The 16,705-nt window shown below is 41.6% G+C and overlaps 1 pseudogene; it reads right to left on the bottom strand.

Annotated features, from left to right (window-relative positions):
• Positions 1–247: 247 nt before the first annotated feature.
• LOC143119503 (heat shock 70 kDa protein-like) lies at positions 248–15,333 on the bottom strand (annotated as a pseudogene).
• Positions 15,334–16,705: the final 1,372 nt, after the last annotated feature.

The following is a 16,705-nucleotide window of genomic DNA, read 5'->3' as shown; positions in this document are numbered from 1 at the left end:
TAAATGTGACAAAATTAACTGAATGTTCCCTGAAGTTTTTTCAGGTTCAAAATTCATGTTTTCTGGTAGGTGTTTTCGTGACTCTTTTGACCATCATTTTACTTGTTTTGCTGTTGTATTCTGGGCGTTGTAATCAGATGTTACTTTAGCTGGCTGATTTCATGGCTACCTGAATACATGATGACCCCTGCCTACCTGAATGCATGATGGCCTACAGGTTGCTTGCCTCACTTTGAAAACTGATGTTCTAGTCCACCTCCTCAATGTTCCCCAGTTAACTGGCCCCTGGACCGCAGTGTGCCTGGGCACCACAGCCTCCTACTGGCATCCCTCCCTACATCCCTCCCTGGTACAGTTTGGAGATGATGAATTTGCAGTCCTTCTCCAACTCCTTCTGCTTGTTCTCGTACTCCTGTTTCTCAGCCAGTTTGTGGTTCTCCATCCAGGTAAAGTTATGGCTGCACCGCTCATCAACTGCCTTAATGTGGAATACATGTGGAATACATAGGACTCCAGGGAGATCTTGGCAGCAATCGTCTTCCTCAGCATGTCATCTTCTGTTTTGTATTTCTTTGCATCCTGTATCATCTTCTCAATCTCCTCCTTGCTGAACCATAGTATTTCAGCTGTGGCAGATATCTTCTTCTTCTTGCCAGTGACTGCCGACACATTGAGGATCCCATTAGCGTCAATGTCAAAGGTCACCTCAATCTGAGGAACTCTGCGAGGGGCCAGAGAGATCCCAGTCAGCTCAATCTTACGCAGCAGGTTGTTGTCCTTAGTCATGGCTCCTTCTCCCTCATATACCTGGATGGTGTCAGAGCATGGGGTGATGGTTTTGGTATATATGTCGGGGATGGTGGTGTTGCGCTTGATGAGGGCAGTCATGACTCCTCCAGCCGTCTCGATGCCCAGAGACAGCGGGGCCACATCCAGCAGCAGTAGGTCCTGGACGTTCTCAGACTTGTCGCCCATGAGAATGGCAGCCTGGACTGCAGCACCATAGGCCACTGCCTCGTCAGGGTTGATGCCCTTGTTCAGCTCCCTCCCATTGAAGAAATCCTGCAGCTGCTTCTGGATTTTAGGGATTCTGGTGGAACCTCCCACCAAGACGATGTCATGAATTTGTGACTTGTCCAGCTTGGCATCTCTCAGGGCCTTCTCCACAGGCTCAAGGGTTCCCCTGAAGAGGTCGGAGTTCATCTCCTCAAAGCGAGCTCTGGTGATGGAGGTGTAGAAATCAATGCCTTCATAGAGAGAGTCGATCTCAATGCTGGCCTGGGTGCTGACATCACAAACACACACACAGCCAATTTCACTAATGGAACACAAACACGCTCACACACATACATACACACACACACACACACACACATTTGTGTGTTCTTTTGAATTGTAATGGATAATGTTCTCTCTCTCTCTTTCTCTCTTTCACACACACACACACACAAAACACACACACACACACACACACACACACACACACACACACACTCAACACACACACACACATACAAAACACACTCAAAACACACACACACACACACACACTCAAAACAAACCCACAGTGTCCATTTTTGTTTTTGTGTCCTCAACACATATGGAAATTCAGAGGAGCTATGTCTAACGACCAGTGGTGGAATGTAACGAAGTACAAATACTTCGTTACTGTACTTAAGTAAATATTCCACGTATTTGTACTTTACTTAAGTAGAATTTATAGTGCATACTTTTGACTTTGACTTCGTTACATTTTACAGCAATTATCTGTACTTTTACTCCGCTACATTTCTACAACACCATCGTTCCTTTTTATGATACATTTTATGATCAGATTTTTTTTCTCTCTGGCAAACACGTTTGTTTTACCAGGGGGCGGGGTTGCTACCACAGATTCTGGAGCGCTACGTGCCCCGCTTCTAAATCTTTGAAACTAGTCTAGACCAGGCAAAGCGTGAGCTTGTAGCCATCTGCATTCGGTAGGCTATATTCACCAGACCCATGGCTACAATGGACATGCAACTGTGTTCTGTGCCTTTCTCTGTCTGTTATCTGCAGCGTTAGGGCCTCCCCTCCGATGAGATTGCTATCCGCGGATCAGCGAAGTTACAGGCTATGCCCATGCTTCTGTCACACGTCTGATCATTTGCGCCACAAATGAATGGCTATTATAGAACCGCAGGCAGAAAAAAACGTAGCATTTTCCAGATTAGGAAATATTTCTTAATTGTGTGTGATCAAATAAAGAGGCATAGCCTACAGAAATGTGAGCGCTCATTCAATGTCTATGTGCGTCTGCGCAAGTGAAACTGAACCTAATCATAAAGACACCTTTCTCAGCAACTTTTCTGTTCAATCAGCAGAATTGGCATTACGATCCACCCGACGTTTCCCTGTCCGTTAAACTTCAGGCTCTCGTGTTTTGCTGAATGATATACTCAGCAGATCACCCTTGTAGATAACCAGAATTACAGTCTCTAGAATTGTAGGTCAGAATGTAAACTGGGCCACAGATGGTAAGCGCAATTGCATTAGCTTAAAACTATCTAGTCGAATATAGCCTAACCTAAAACTAGCTTAGGCCTAATTAAAATGCCACAGCCCATACTATTTTTTCTTTTAGAATATTAAGAGAATAAATCATTATGCAAATACTTTTGCTTTTAATACTTAAAGTAGGCTACATTTAAACGCAGGTACTTTTTACTTTTACTTAAGTAGGGTTGTCATTGTGGTACTTTTACTTTTACTAAAGTAAATATTTCTCTGTGTATTTGTACTTTTACTTAAGTACTGAGATTCAGTACTTCCTCCACCACTGCTAACGACTCGTTTCAGTATGGTTCAGTTTGGTACAATACGCTTACTTGTACGCGGGGTGTAGGTTGAGTTACGTTGCGTAGGTAGGCTACCTTGGGCAGTTCAGTGGTTTTGTTGTTGTTAGCTTGCTGCTAGCAATTTACTTCGGCTGGCCAACTGAGGATAATAAGTAGCCTAAGGGATAATGTATAGAACGCCGGTCATTGTCGGGAAATAGGTCCCGACAGGGCGGACCGGACCCCGACGCGCAGCGGAGGAATTAAACAATTTTGTAACAAGTAAACTGGTTAATGACAATAAATACATAAGTCCATGTCATATTTTGTTAATATAATGCAACAACATTTCAAATCTATTCTGTTCGTGTGTAAGAGGTAAATCACGTGGTTTTGGTTATTACTAGTAAGGACAGATAGGCCTACAAAATGAAGGAGGCAGTAAAAACGACAATATTTAATCATGAGCAGTCACCATTCACAAACAATTCAGAGGTTTTTGCAGTTTTCAAAGACAAGCATTGAAATTACTATAAAATAGGCCAATAAAATGTGAGGGAGGTACTACCAACATAGGCCTACTGTAATGCCACTCTCTGATCCACATTCAGCAACATTTCAAAGACCAGCATTAAATTAACTTTATACAGAATTAGACTATGAAAATGTGGAGCAGAGTAAAAACGCTACTATTTAATCAATAGGCCTAGTAATCAACACTATTAATCAATCAACCCTTAAAACTAAACTACCAAACCAGTATCACGCTTTGCAACAATTATTAGGCCTACATGTGAACCAGTCTTCATATATTGTTATCTTTCCATTGGCAGTCAGGCCTACTTCTTTTCTTCAAAAATACCTTCGGCATATAGGCTATGGACTGGCCGTCCTGCCATCAGCGACGCCTGTCGTGGCCGTCCTGCTCTATCTAAGCAATAGGGGCCTACGGCACTGATTCTACAACAGTTAAGGGGCATTGTTAGGCATGACGGGTCTTTGGTGTAACCTACGGACTCGAGTGGCTTATTGCTTTTCTAAAACTGTTGCTATAAATACCTGGCAAAGTTTCATGAAGTAAAGGCTAAGCAACGAGAAATGTAACGATTTATTCATAAATAGTCATTCTTCCACCAAGAAATATTTTCCTCTATCTGAATGGTTGCCAAGCAACGTCGAGACGCAGCTGCTTTAACTTTTGTATCAAGTCAAAGAGTATAGGCCTACTCTATGATCAAGTTATATAGCGCAGTAATATAGAACGGAATGCCGTCAAGGTGTATGTTTGTGCTGGATTTTACAACAGCATCGAACATTATTCAGGCAATCACAATCAAGGACCGGAACTAGCCTATCAGTTTTAGAAGTTCCCTTAAGATTTCATCTATTACTCGTAGGATTTTATCTGACACTGTCATAATGCTGGCTCTAGTAGCAGGATTGCTGTCCACCATTTTGGACACTGCTCTCCTGTAAGGATTCCCAGATAGGATACTTTGGATATTGCTGGGCGTGACGGTGTGAGTTAGTAGTCTCTCCCCGATGCACAGCTCAGCGATGACCTTGCCCATCGCCCAGACGTCTGAACGCTGGTCCCGCACACCGTGCTGCTGCAGGATTTCAGGAGCGGAGTAAGCCAAATTGCCTAAGTTACGGGCAGACGATATTCCATCCCTGAAGAATTTAGCCAGTCCTAGATCTATGATGACGGCGCGGCGTGTTTCATGTTCCACCTGTAACACAATAGCAGAAGGAAGAAGCATAAGAACAGCACTCTGTAATCAATTTGTGTAGTGGTAGGGTCAGCTACGAGAATGGACTAGAACATACTTTAGGTAGATGAGGAAGGTATTTAAGCAGGTCACAATGCAAAAAGAAAGCTTTGAACATGATTCCATGACTTCATAATGTGGAGCAAACATCTCAATTAGCCTAAGAGAGTTTGATTCAAGCGTTCTTTTCCGAATTGCTCTTACCATAATGTTGTCAGGTTTAATGTCCTGGTGCACAATGTCTTTACTGTGAAGATAAGTCAGCCCTGCACACATGCCACTGATAATGCTTGCTTGAACAAAACGGTTCAACTGTAGGACACATTTGAATGGAAAAAGATCATAATTTACAAGAACATGTACTACCAGAAAATAGGCAATAGCAAATCAAACATTACTCACACAATCACTCATACAAACTTTTATTTTAGACTTGTGAGGGTAGAAGATTGTTGTCTCCAGCTCTTCTCCTGAGATAAACTCCAGAGGAATGTTCCATTTCAAATCCTTCACCCAGGGGTCACCCAGAAGCCTCACCACATTTGCATGCTTTGCTTTGCTGCAATTTTACAATGTTATATGTCAAAACAAGTATAATTATCTAATCGAATGATCTTTCTAGTCTAATTATGTCATTGCCTATTTATTATCCAAAACCACAGTATCCATTTCAAATGGATGGAAGTATTGTCAATTGGTCTGTGAAGATGAACAGACATAGACACTATTAACACTCATTCACTCATTGTCAACATCCACAGACTACCAACCTCCACCTCACCATTCACCATGAACTCCTGCCCTCACACGAAACTCACCGATACACTTTGTACTCTCTCACTAGGTCAGTCTCGCTGATGCAGTCCACTGGAACCCTCTTAACGCAAGCCCATTGGTCCCCATACTTTACCTTGTAGACCTTCCCAAAGCAGCCTTGGGCCAGAGTGCTGGTGTCTTGCTGTGCCATCTGAAGATGTAATCACAACAGAATTAAGTAAAAGTAAGTAAGTGGATGAATTGAACTACAGTAAATGGGCTCAGCCATACAAGGCAAAATCCTGAACAGGGTTTTACGCAAAGATTGATTCAGAGAAACAGTTCAAAAACATCATCATTAGTCACTGCAGATAGTCTTAAAACTATTCTGACATACTGTAAAAGGAAGAAGATCTTCGCTATTCTGAAGAGATAGACCTTTGCTACTTAAAATTTTCTGAAGAGGAAAAGATGAATAGCACAAAAGCAACAATTACAACATACAACAGTTCAATGACAACAATAGCATGCTGTTTACATGGGATGCTACGTTTTGTCAGGATATAGGCAGTCAAATGATAGGAACACTTATGAAAATAGTTCACGAATGATAGGACCACTTACGAAAATTACGAAAATAGTTCCTGCAAAAAAATTGAGATTGCAAACCTTTGCTTTAGCCATGTTGTCTGATGGGAGATATGCTCTTTGATTAGAGCAGTGCGCAAGCTGAGCTTTAAGTAGTGGTCCTGGTCCTCCTTTTGGTATTCCCGTCATCTTTATCATGAGTCATGACAGTCAGGTGCCTGACATATTTATATTATGAGTTGCTTGACTTCAACGAGGGTGTACTCAGCAGTATCAGTTCAAAATAAAAACAAAATCTAATGCTATGCTATGATTTATCTCAAGTCAAGTCAACTTTATTTATCCCTTTATTTAGACCATTCCATACACAGAGGTCATTCAATGTGCTTTACATAAACAAAAGCAAACAGGAATAGCTGATAAGAGCATAGAAGGGCAATAGTCAAAGAATAGTTTAAAAGGTAAAGAATAATAATAATAAAAGAAGAAGAAGAAAGCATAGAACACACAAGGTAATAATACATAAAACCATAAAGGGGCAATAATTTAATAGTGTTTAAAAAGTAATAATTAAAACAACATAGAATGAAAATAAAACAACATAGAATAAAAAAACAATATAGAATGATTCTACTATTCAAGAACCCAGTGTACAGTAGCACTCTATGAAGATTCTTGAAGTAGTTCCAAACTGTCTCAAGGGGTAGCTATGCTGCACCATCAAACCCCTCCCTCGCCCCCCGAATGACAGTGGATACCTCTCTTGGGGATTACACAGTCAGGCACATCAGTCTACATATAGTAACTGATTCACTACAGCAGAGGCCAGCAGACTCAGCAGTCACAGTACAGTAACAGCAACAGTAGCGGACTGCTTTCCGGGAATTCTCCCAGTGTACTGTAAATTGGTCTCCTGCTTTCACTTTTCCAAGCCTGGGCTGAAGTTAAAGGAACATGGCAGGTTTTTTGGAAATTAGTTTCTTGTCTACCACAGATATAACCTAGGGGACACAATGAAAACTAGATGTACCGCATAGCGGTACAAAATATGACCGCCGCTCAGTCCTGTACATCCGTTCCGCGAAAATAAATCACACTTCAATTTGTCTCCATATTTTACTCCATCCCCCACTCTTGAAACTTTTGTGTATGCTTGTTTGGCATGCCTGAGTGTGTGTGTGCGGCTGCACAGAAAGTAGCCTACTGGTGCTGAAAAGGTGAATAGATTGTAGAATAGCCAAAGAAGATGTAGCATTGTTATAAAACCTTTAAAATCTCTAAACAATCACAATGGCCTGTAAGTAGCTGAAGTAGGCAGTACAGTGATGACGGCATTGGTTACTTTTTGTCCAAGGTAGGCTTCAGCCATCTCCTTCATCTTGACCTGGACCATGGAGGAGATCTCTTCTGGGTAAAATGTTCTGTTCTTTCTTTTGTACTCCACTTCAACTTTAGGCTTTCCTCCATCACTGATAACTTGGAAGGGCCAGTGCTTCATGTCAGACTGCACAACGGGCTCATCAAACTTTCGTCCGATCAGACACTTGGCATTAAAGACTGTGTTGTTGGGGTTCATGGCCACCTGATTTTTTGCAGCATCACCAATCAGTCGTTCTGTGTCTGTGAAGGCCACATAACTTGGGGTGGTTCTGTTGCCCTGATCATTGGCAATGATCTCCACTTTTCCATGCTGGAACACTCCATGGACACACAGGAATAGGTGGTACCCAGGTCGATTCCAATGGAAACACCTTTTGCTGATGACATCTTGAATTCTGCACACACACACAATATACATTTTTGTATTAGTTTAGGACATAATCAAGATAGATCTTTAAAAATATGCATTGGTATGGCATATGAATGCATCAGTTTATTAATCTACATAAAATTCAAGACATTTTATGTAGGCTAACCTTCTGATAGGAACACTACTGACATGAGTATTAAATGTTCTCGTCTACATGGCATAACTTTTTGATTAAAAAATCAAAAACCTACGCGTCATTGTTGCTGACATGTCGAAAAGAAGAAAGCAACTCCATGTGAAACAATGTAAGGTTGTAAAGTTGAGTAATTTTAAGTTGATTTAATTAAACAGTCAAACTTTACTTTGTTGGTCCGTGGATTCATTTTTTGTCATGTGGATTGAGCCCATAAATGCTCGGGAAATCTGTTCAAATGAAATGAACCTGATCCATCGGGACGTTTTATGTAAATATTCTAGATTTAGATAAATGGCATCACCCGTGTGCAACGAATTTTCTCTTTATAATAGGCCTATGTCTGTTCTGGTGTAGGCTATTAATGCAACGACCAGCAGTTATACAGCGTTAGTAGAGGTGTAGGCTATTAATTTAGGCATAGCAGTACTTATTAAGGTGTGCAAACAAAAATGCACAGAAATGCAGGAAATGATGCCATTTCGCTTTAAAATGTCTGAGCAAGACATGTCATCTCACCTAGATTCTACTATCAGCGTAGCTTACGTGACTCACAGTGACTCAAAGGAAAAGTGCCTTCTCTTTTGGAATAGTTATGACAGACAAACTGAGAGGGATAAATGGCAAGGTTTCCCTTCTACACTGAAAAAAGTCTTTTTGCCAGGTTTTACTACTGAGATGCATCTATACACTGAAAACAATTTTACTTGATTCTATCATGCACATAGGTTGCACATGAATGAAATGTCTAAGTTTACATTACTGATTCATGCTGTGATGCTTATGCAACTTGATCAAGTCATTTCACTGACATTAACTGAATTTATATGAAGAATGTAAGCTCAACACAATTATATTATATACCGGCATCATGGAAAGGAGGCAACCAAAAGCATCTAATATAGAAACATTAATGTTTAAGGGTAACATTTGTTCAATCACAAACACAAGAAGCATACACTGTAGATAGTCACCTGTGCCATGGAACCATGTGCATGCTCAATACCTAACACATTCATGGTGGGAACAAAGCATGGCTAATCTCAAAGCATAACATAAGATAAAACCTGGCTCCACATTCTACTGGTCTCCTAGTCCTCTTTAAGAAACTCATGTGAAAACTTTTGGCGACACTGTTAGCTGCATGCCTATCTCATATTCTTGCAAAGGCCCATGGGAACACATTGAAATGGTGACACCAGAGCCCGTCTGGTGACACCAAGGCATCCCATGTGTTCATTTGCCTTACTTGTTCAGTACTGTGCTTCACATTGATCTGACATGATTCTGTTGTTACTTTGAGATGAAACATGCTTTATTCCCACCATGAATTAGGTATTGAGCATGGTATATGGAACACATCTTTTACCTTACAATTTCAGGACGATTCCATAATTTACTGAACGGTTGGCAACCCTAACTTCCTAGGCTACTGCCGACTGCTCGTAGCCCTGGCAGCCGCTAGGGGCGCGTCTAGATTTCTAGGCTACTGCTCGCGCTTTCATTTCAAAGGAGAGGCTGTTGGCGCGCTACGACTGTGCCAGTGCCAACTGTATGCCGGGCACACCCGGCAACGTCAGTGAATGTGAAGTCGGGTAGGCAAGGCTATGTATGGAAGTTAAAACAATATCTGAACATATATTTAGTCGACCCCAAATTTCACTTTTACATAGTCAAGAGGAACACAATCAAGAAAATGAATCTGAAGTAGGCTACTGACGTTCCACAGCCTAGGCTAGACAGCAACATGATGTTTCCTTGCTATAGCCAACCATTTTATTCATTTTACCGATGCCTTGCCATAGCTTATTTATCATACTTTACAGCAAAATTACCTACAGCACAGCATTATGGAATAAGTGCATCTGTGAAATCTACCCGTTTTAATGTGTTCATGAAGCCTCACTGCTTTTGAGAACTTGAAGTTTGCCTCCTGTCACCTCAGTCCGATCCAATACATAAATATGCAAAAATGCGGTATAGGCTAGGCTGTTATTTAGGCTACTCACAGCGGTTGATGTTGTCAGGCTCCAGAATATTTAAGTTACAGTAACACAAACGTTAGTGCACTGTTGGCGACTCCAATGATTATGAATTCCCGCTCTAAAATGTTGGATTTTGCCCTAAGGCTTTTCGATTTGTTTCAGGAACAAACAACACACCAATGACATCAACGCCCGCTCTGGAGTAGCCTAACCAATCACAATAACATTACATTATTGGTACCAGAACACAGAGACTGCCTTAGATACTGTTCGTTATTAATTTAAGGGGCTACCGGAGGAGGTTTAGGAGCGTTAGTCAAAAAAGACGTGACCCTCCCTCGCCAGCAAGACATTTTTCTATGACTCTCCAAAGTGAGTGAGAAAAAACGCATGACCCTCCCCAACAACTTATTGATGCCTTCTGTACTGGGTCAATTTGGGAGCTTGCATGCTACCCATTCCTTCCTTGAAATGAAAAAGGCTATCATTTGCACAATTTCACAAATAATCACCGGGACCGAAACATACCTGTCAACTTTTTTCAGGTTTATCACATAGGCTATTTTAACTTTTTTCCCGCTGTCTTAGGAGCTGCAGGGCCGTTGCAAGGGGGTGCGAGGCCCTGTGCGAACTTAACAGGTGCGAGGCCCTTTTTAATTACGTGCATGAAATCGATAGCCTACTTTACACGTAGCTGTCGGTGCATTTTAATAGTAGGCTAATAGGCTACACCAGCTTGTCTTTAAGAGGGGAAACTGTATAGCGTATACATTAGCTGAGTCACATATTTGGTCATAAGCCGTTTATCATAAGGCTTCATCACGAAAAGTGTAACAAAGGCGAACACTGTGCTGAACGCTATTTGTCAATGAGCAGAAACACACGACATTCAAACTATTGATAAGATGTGCACTATGGAAACTGGCCTGTAGGCTAACATTGGACAAATAAATGACATTGACTCGCCATATCCTGACTCAAAAAAAAAAAAAAAAAACATTTTCTTGCCGCAAACTCAGCAATCATAGGCCAGCTTGCAGGTAGCCTACAACGTCTTTATCAATTCATAGAAGGGCGAGCCCATCTCTCCTGTGACATGGAGGTGTGCAAATAGTTTTTAATAGCCCATTCAACTTCGAAAAGCTTCGTTCACCCGATGCCAGTCACTGATCGCAATTTCAAAGATCGGGAAGGTTTGTTCAATCTTGTTAAGTTTTAAATGCAGTATCCTATCTGTCCCCTTTGGAATTATATCTCGAGCCTATATTAGGCTATGGTGTTATGTCCTGGGAGTCGGACCTGCCGGGTTGTTATGAGGACCAATATGGGAGAGAAATTTGATGATCATCGTTGTTTTGAAACGTTAAGCCAAAGATCCTTCTGGTTAAGCTTTAGGCTACAATAGGCGGTAAGAATAAACGCTTAATGTCATCCAGGGCCAGAGTGGGGCCACTTTTCAGTCCCTCGTGCATCTTTCTACCACCCATCCTCCCTGACGCTTATCACTACGGTAGGGCCGGCCCGGCTGGTATCTGAGAAAACATTTTAGGAAAGACGGGCTATATGGAACCAACCAATTAACTCTTCTTGGGAGGGGAGAACAACCCATGCAGAGGCTGCGGTGTTAGGCATAGAATGCGAACGTGTGTGCCAACTTTAAGAGAAGAGAGATTAGTTTGTTAACTACCACAGTCAAGAGTTGGGTCGCGATTCTGTCATTTTTAAAAAGTGGGTCCCCAGAAAAAAAAGTTTGAAAAACACTGGATTAACGTGACAAATGCCAATATTTTTCCCTCGTCCAGCCCGAAAGTGAAGAGGCCCACCGGGGATTCTCCCGATTACCCACTCCGGGCCTCATGTCATCTTAGGTGCGAGGGCCATCAGACGCGAGGCCCAGTGGGCAACAACCCAAATTTTGCTGTTTTCATGAATACAAAAGTTGGGTGACCCTCCCTCCTAGACTAAAAAAAAGTTGGCTGACCCTCCCCTCAACAAAGAATAAAAAGACATGACCCTCCCCTATTTTCCTCCGATGGTCCATTCGATAAATACCGAACGGTCCCTAACTAACAGAGGGCTGTATATATAGGCTGACTCACAAATTCGTTAAGCAGTTTGAACAAGAAAATTAAAAAAATCGTTAGCCTTTTTTAAAATTATGTATTTTATTAAATAAAATATTCCTTGTATAATGGAATTTATTATTAAACCTAAGTGAGTAAGTCTGTTGAAGGGATAGGGCATTAAGTGCATGCTGAACCACTGATAATGTGAAAGTGGATGAATTTGCCGAGTGGTGCCACTCAGTTGAAGGATGGCAGCAGTGAGCAAAGGAGCCAGCCAGCAAAATGGACAGACCAAAGCTGGAGTGAAGTAGGGTCATTCCCCGGAGTCAATGCAGGCCAGGGCTGGGCTCTGTTGTCCTCACAGACCATGATGTTCAGCTGATGGTCTTCCTTGAAGAGCTCCTCTGGAACCAAGAGCCTTGGTTTGGTGGCTTCACATCAGGCGATGTTACCTCAAGCTCCAGAGGACATTGGGTGATGGCTTGGTAGCTCTGGAGGGAGTCACTATCTGATGACCAGACACTCCAGAGCTTTGGCCATCTCGTCAACTCCCCAGCCTGCCTGTATAACGGCTTGACCACAGGGCTGGGTCCCGCTGTCCTCCCAGTCCATTGGCTCTTCTGCATCCATCGCCACGCCTGCCTGCACAGGAGCTAGGCCCCACATAGGCCAAGTCATGCTGACCTCCCATTCCATGGGTTCCATAATATCAGTGTTAAACTTTAAATATCAAAAAACAAAATGGAAAATAAAAATTGCTATACGTGTCTTAAACAGTACTAGAAATAAGTAGTCACACAGAAGTAGAGTAGTATTGGAATGGTAGAATCTTGGCAGTTTTCTGACAAAAGATGGCCATGGTGAAGATGTCATATTCAGGTGATGATGTCATAAAGACACCCCTTTTTTTCCAAATTCTCAATGGATGTTCCATGGCATTCTAAAGTTCTGAAATGAAACTGTAGGCCTACATTATACACACACACACACTGGCACATGTGTATACACAGACACAGACACACATACAGTACATATTGTAAAAATCTAGACATATCACATAGTGACACATGATATGACCACTGCATAACTGCAAAAGTATATTTCCACAATGCAGATAAGAACTGTCAACAAAATAAAGCTAAAGAGGACATAATTTTGACCCTTTTTCCACAATATTAAATACTTTCTTGGGTTCTTGCGTTGGTATTATCACAGTATTTTTAAAAGTGTGTTCAATATATTCAAAAAGCACTGATAGGCCTACACAAGCTGAAATAGTTTCAAAAAGTGTGACAGTGTTTATTATATTACAGAAATATAGGCAAAACCTCATCATAAGTGCCTTTAACCAGGACGCTGCTCATAGAGAGGGTGCTGGGGGGGTAAAAAAAAATGTTATGGAATAGATGTGATTTCTTTATTCTGGTGCATTTTAAGGTGACTGCACAAACAAACCTGGCTGAACTGAGCATTCTTAATCCATAGCATAATGTTACCGTGGCATTGTCTGTTGTCCCGTTCACTTTTTCCTTGGTCATGTATAGTTCGCTGAGAGAAAGTGGAATAGAACATTATGTCCAATATTCCAATATATGGTTTAATGTTCTGCATTTGTCATTAGTAGGTCATACTAAAAGTATGATTCTAGGTAATGACTGTATGACTGCAGTGTTTCACTGTTCTGCATAGCTGCGTCAGTAGCCCTAACTATTTCCTTGTCTAGTTGGAGCAGCTGATGGATCTTTAGGTGAAGTCATGCTGTCTCTCCCTTGATGCGCATCATTGTAAATAAACTCTATTCCTGATTTTTCATACTATTGGTCTGACTCGGTCTCTATTAAATCTATGGAATCAAAATGACCATCATCGCTATGTGCATAACTTACCCTACCATGACTTGGAGTTTGCTATTTCTGTTATTTGGATCCAATGAGTGAGACCCAGAAGTGTTCAAAATAAAACTTAAAGCTACGATATTCTCATGATAACGTGAGTGGAATGGATTTAATGTGGACGCGCACATAAAGATGCAGAGTGATACAGCGCACATTTTGCTGTGAAAATGTTCTGCCTTTTAAAACAGGTGTAACCTAATCCAAATCACGGCCCAATTCATCAATTAGACCAGTTTTTTTCAACCCTTTTTTTGCCACGGCACATTTTTGACACTTAAAATGTCCTACAGCACACTAACATCCTGTGTAAAGAAAAAATTAACATACCATAGCCTAACATTTCAAATAATACACAGATATGGCCGTATTATGGCTTCTATGCAAGACCTGCTCAATAAAACAAGCGCCCTCTGTTTCATTTGGTGACTATATATAATTTAATTGTTGTGATTCTGTGAATACTGGATATGGGGCCCCCGTTGTACAATGCCTGCATACCACAAATAGTGCAATCATACAATCAATGAGAGCATGTGGTTATAAATTCTTTGATGCAACAGTTGTTTTTCTGGACCAGTGAGTGACATTTGGGTAATTTTCTGCAGCACACCTGATGATCTCTCATGGCACACTAGTGTGCCCCAGCCCAGTGGTTGAAAAACACTGAATTAGACAACAGAATCAGTAGGGTACCAGTTTTGTTTCATTGTACCAGGCCTATGTCAAAAGCAGGCTCAAATGAAGCTGGGAAGGATTAAACACACGGTTTCCACACCGTGGTAATTAACTGTAATAATTGTGATATTTGAAATGAATAATTGTTAATTGTTAACAGTTTTATCATGGTTTACCGTTACACCGGTAATAGTTACATCCCTATTTAGTTATAAGGAAGCAAATGACAGTTCAGCATCCTGGTGGCTTGTGGATAGAAACGGTCTCTATATATGCTGGTACAGGTCCACATACTCTTGTATCTTCTACCAGATGGTAGGAGGGTGAAGAGACTGTGACTGGGATGACTGGGGTCAGCGAGGATCCACTTGATCTTTCTCCTGCAGCGCTGGCTGTAAAGGTCCTGAATAGTTGGTAACTCAGTCCTTGTAATGCGCTACGCTGACCTGATCACCCTTTGCAGAGCTTTGCGGTCATGGGCTGATACCATACCATGCTGTGATGTTGCCTGTCAGGATGGTAGAAACTGGTCAGTATTTCACCGTCCATACCAAACTTCCGCAACCGCTGAAGAAAGAAGAGCTGCTGTCTTGCTGACTTTGTGACCATGCCTTTATGGTGTGACCAGCTCAGATCCTCGCTGATGTTAGTTCCAGGGAATCTGAAGCAGCTGACTCTCTCCACTGCTGTGCCTCCTATGTAGATGGGTGTGTGCTCCTCTCCCTTCAGTCTCCTGTAGTCCACTATCATCTCCTTGGCTTTGCTGACACTGAACAGCAGGTTGTTGTCCCGGCACCAAGATGTCAGGGTTGCCACCTCTCCTCTGTAAGCACTCATCTTCACTCGTGATACAGCCGATTATGGTGGTGTCATCAGCAAATGTAATGATGCCGTTTGAGGTGAGTTGCCATAGAGATAGAGTGAGAGGTGATTGTACAACGAGTACAACAGGGGGCTTAGCACACATCCCTACAGGACACCAGTGCTGAGTGTTAGAGTGGAGGAGATGATGTTACCCAGCTGTACCCCCTGTGTCCTGTCAGTCAGGAAGTCAAGGATCCAAGTGCACAGGGATGAACTGATGTTCAGGTCTCTCAGTTTCATGATCAGCCTGGATGGAACTACAGTATGGTGTTAAAAGCGGAACTGTAGTCGATGAAGAGCATCCGTACATAGGTGCTTTTCTTATTCAGGCGATAGAGAGCAGTGTTCAAAGCAAATGCTATTGCATCGTCTGTGGAACATTTTGGCTTATGTGGGTCTAATGTAGAAGACAGGGAGGATGTAATATGATCTTTAACTAACCGCTCAAAGCACTTCATAACTGAAGTGAGAGCAACAGGGCGGTAATTGTTAAGGCAGCTCACTGTTGATTTCTTAGGGACTGATGGTAGACCTCTTCAAACACGCGGGCATAACAGACTGAAGCAAGGAGATATTAAAGATGTCCATAAAGACCTCAGCCAGTTCAGATGCACAAGCCTTGAGAACAGGACCTGGGATGTTGTCAGGTCCTGGAGCTTTATGAGTATTCACCTTCCTAAGTGATTTACATACATCTCTTTCAGATAAATGAGCAGCAATCTTGCTCTAACAGAGACTCTGACCTGATGTCAAATACTTGGTCTAGACTAAAAGATATTGGGGTCCTCTACAGTTATACTGACTAAATTATTCAGATTTATTCACTACACTTCAGTGTTGCATTTCTTAGATCAGAATCGAAATTCTCACCACTACAAGTTCAACCTCCACATCTAGTCATGTGTGCACATCATAATGGTAATGTGTCATTACACTGAATTAACAGCAAATGTTTTGATTGTGTACAACTGTCTGTTTTTGTACATTATTTGCTAATGTCATATTGGTCAAAATGCATTATAATGGGCATTTGTTGAATAGTCCATCACTCCAAAATAAGGAATTAGTTATTACAAGCAAAAGGGTTGAACCAGTTATCATTTATCATCTGTCAAGTATAACTTTGCCATTATTACAGTTTTTTTGGAAGTAACTTTTCACACATGTTCATAATAATGGATCTGTGTTACATCCCCATAATGTTCCTTTAAGGACAATTTGATGCAAGTTCTTATGGGATATTTGTATTTCATTTATCCTTTATTTTTCTAGCAGAGACCCACTAAGATCTTAATCTCTTTTTCAAGGGAGCCCTATTTGAACACAATGCTGAACAACACAGAGT

This window comes from Alosa pseudoharengus, unplaced genomic scaffold (assembly GCF_046254945.1).
Source record: "Alosa pseudoharengus isolate Yale_2024_CS ecotype anadromous, Long Island Sound unplaced genomic scaffold, YU_APseudo_1.1 YU_APseudo_1.1_scf_1, whole genome shotgun sequence".
Classification (NCBI taxonomy): Eukaryota; Metazoa; Chordata; class Actinopteri; order Clupeiformes; family Clupeidae; genus Alosa; species Alosa pseudoharengus.
The sequence above is the reverse complement of the archived record's forward strand: the minus strand, read 5'-3'. Positions and strand labels throughout refer to the sequence as shown.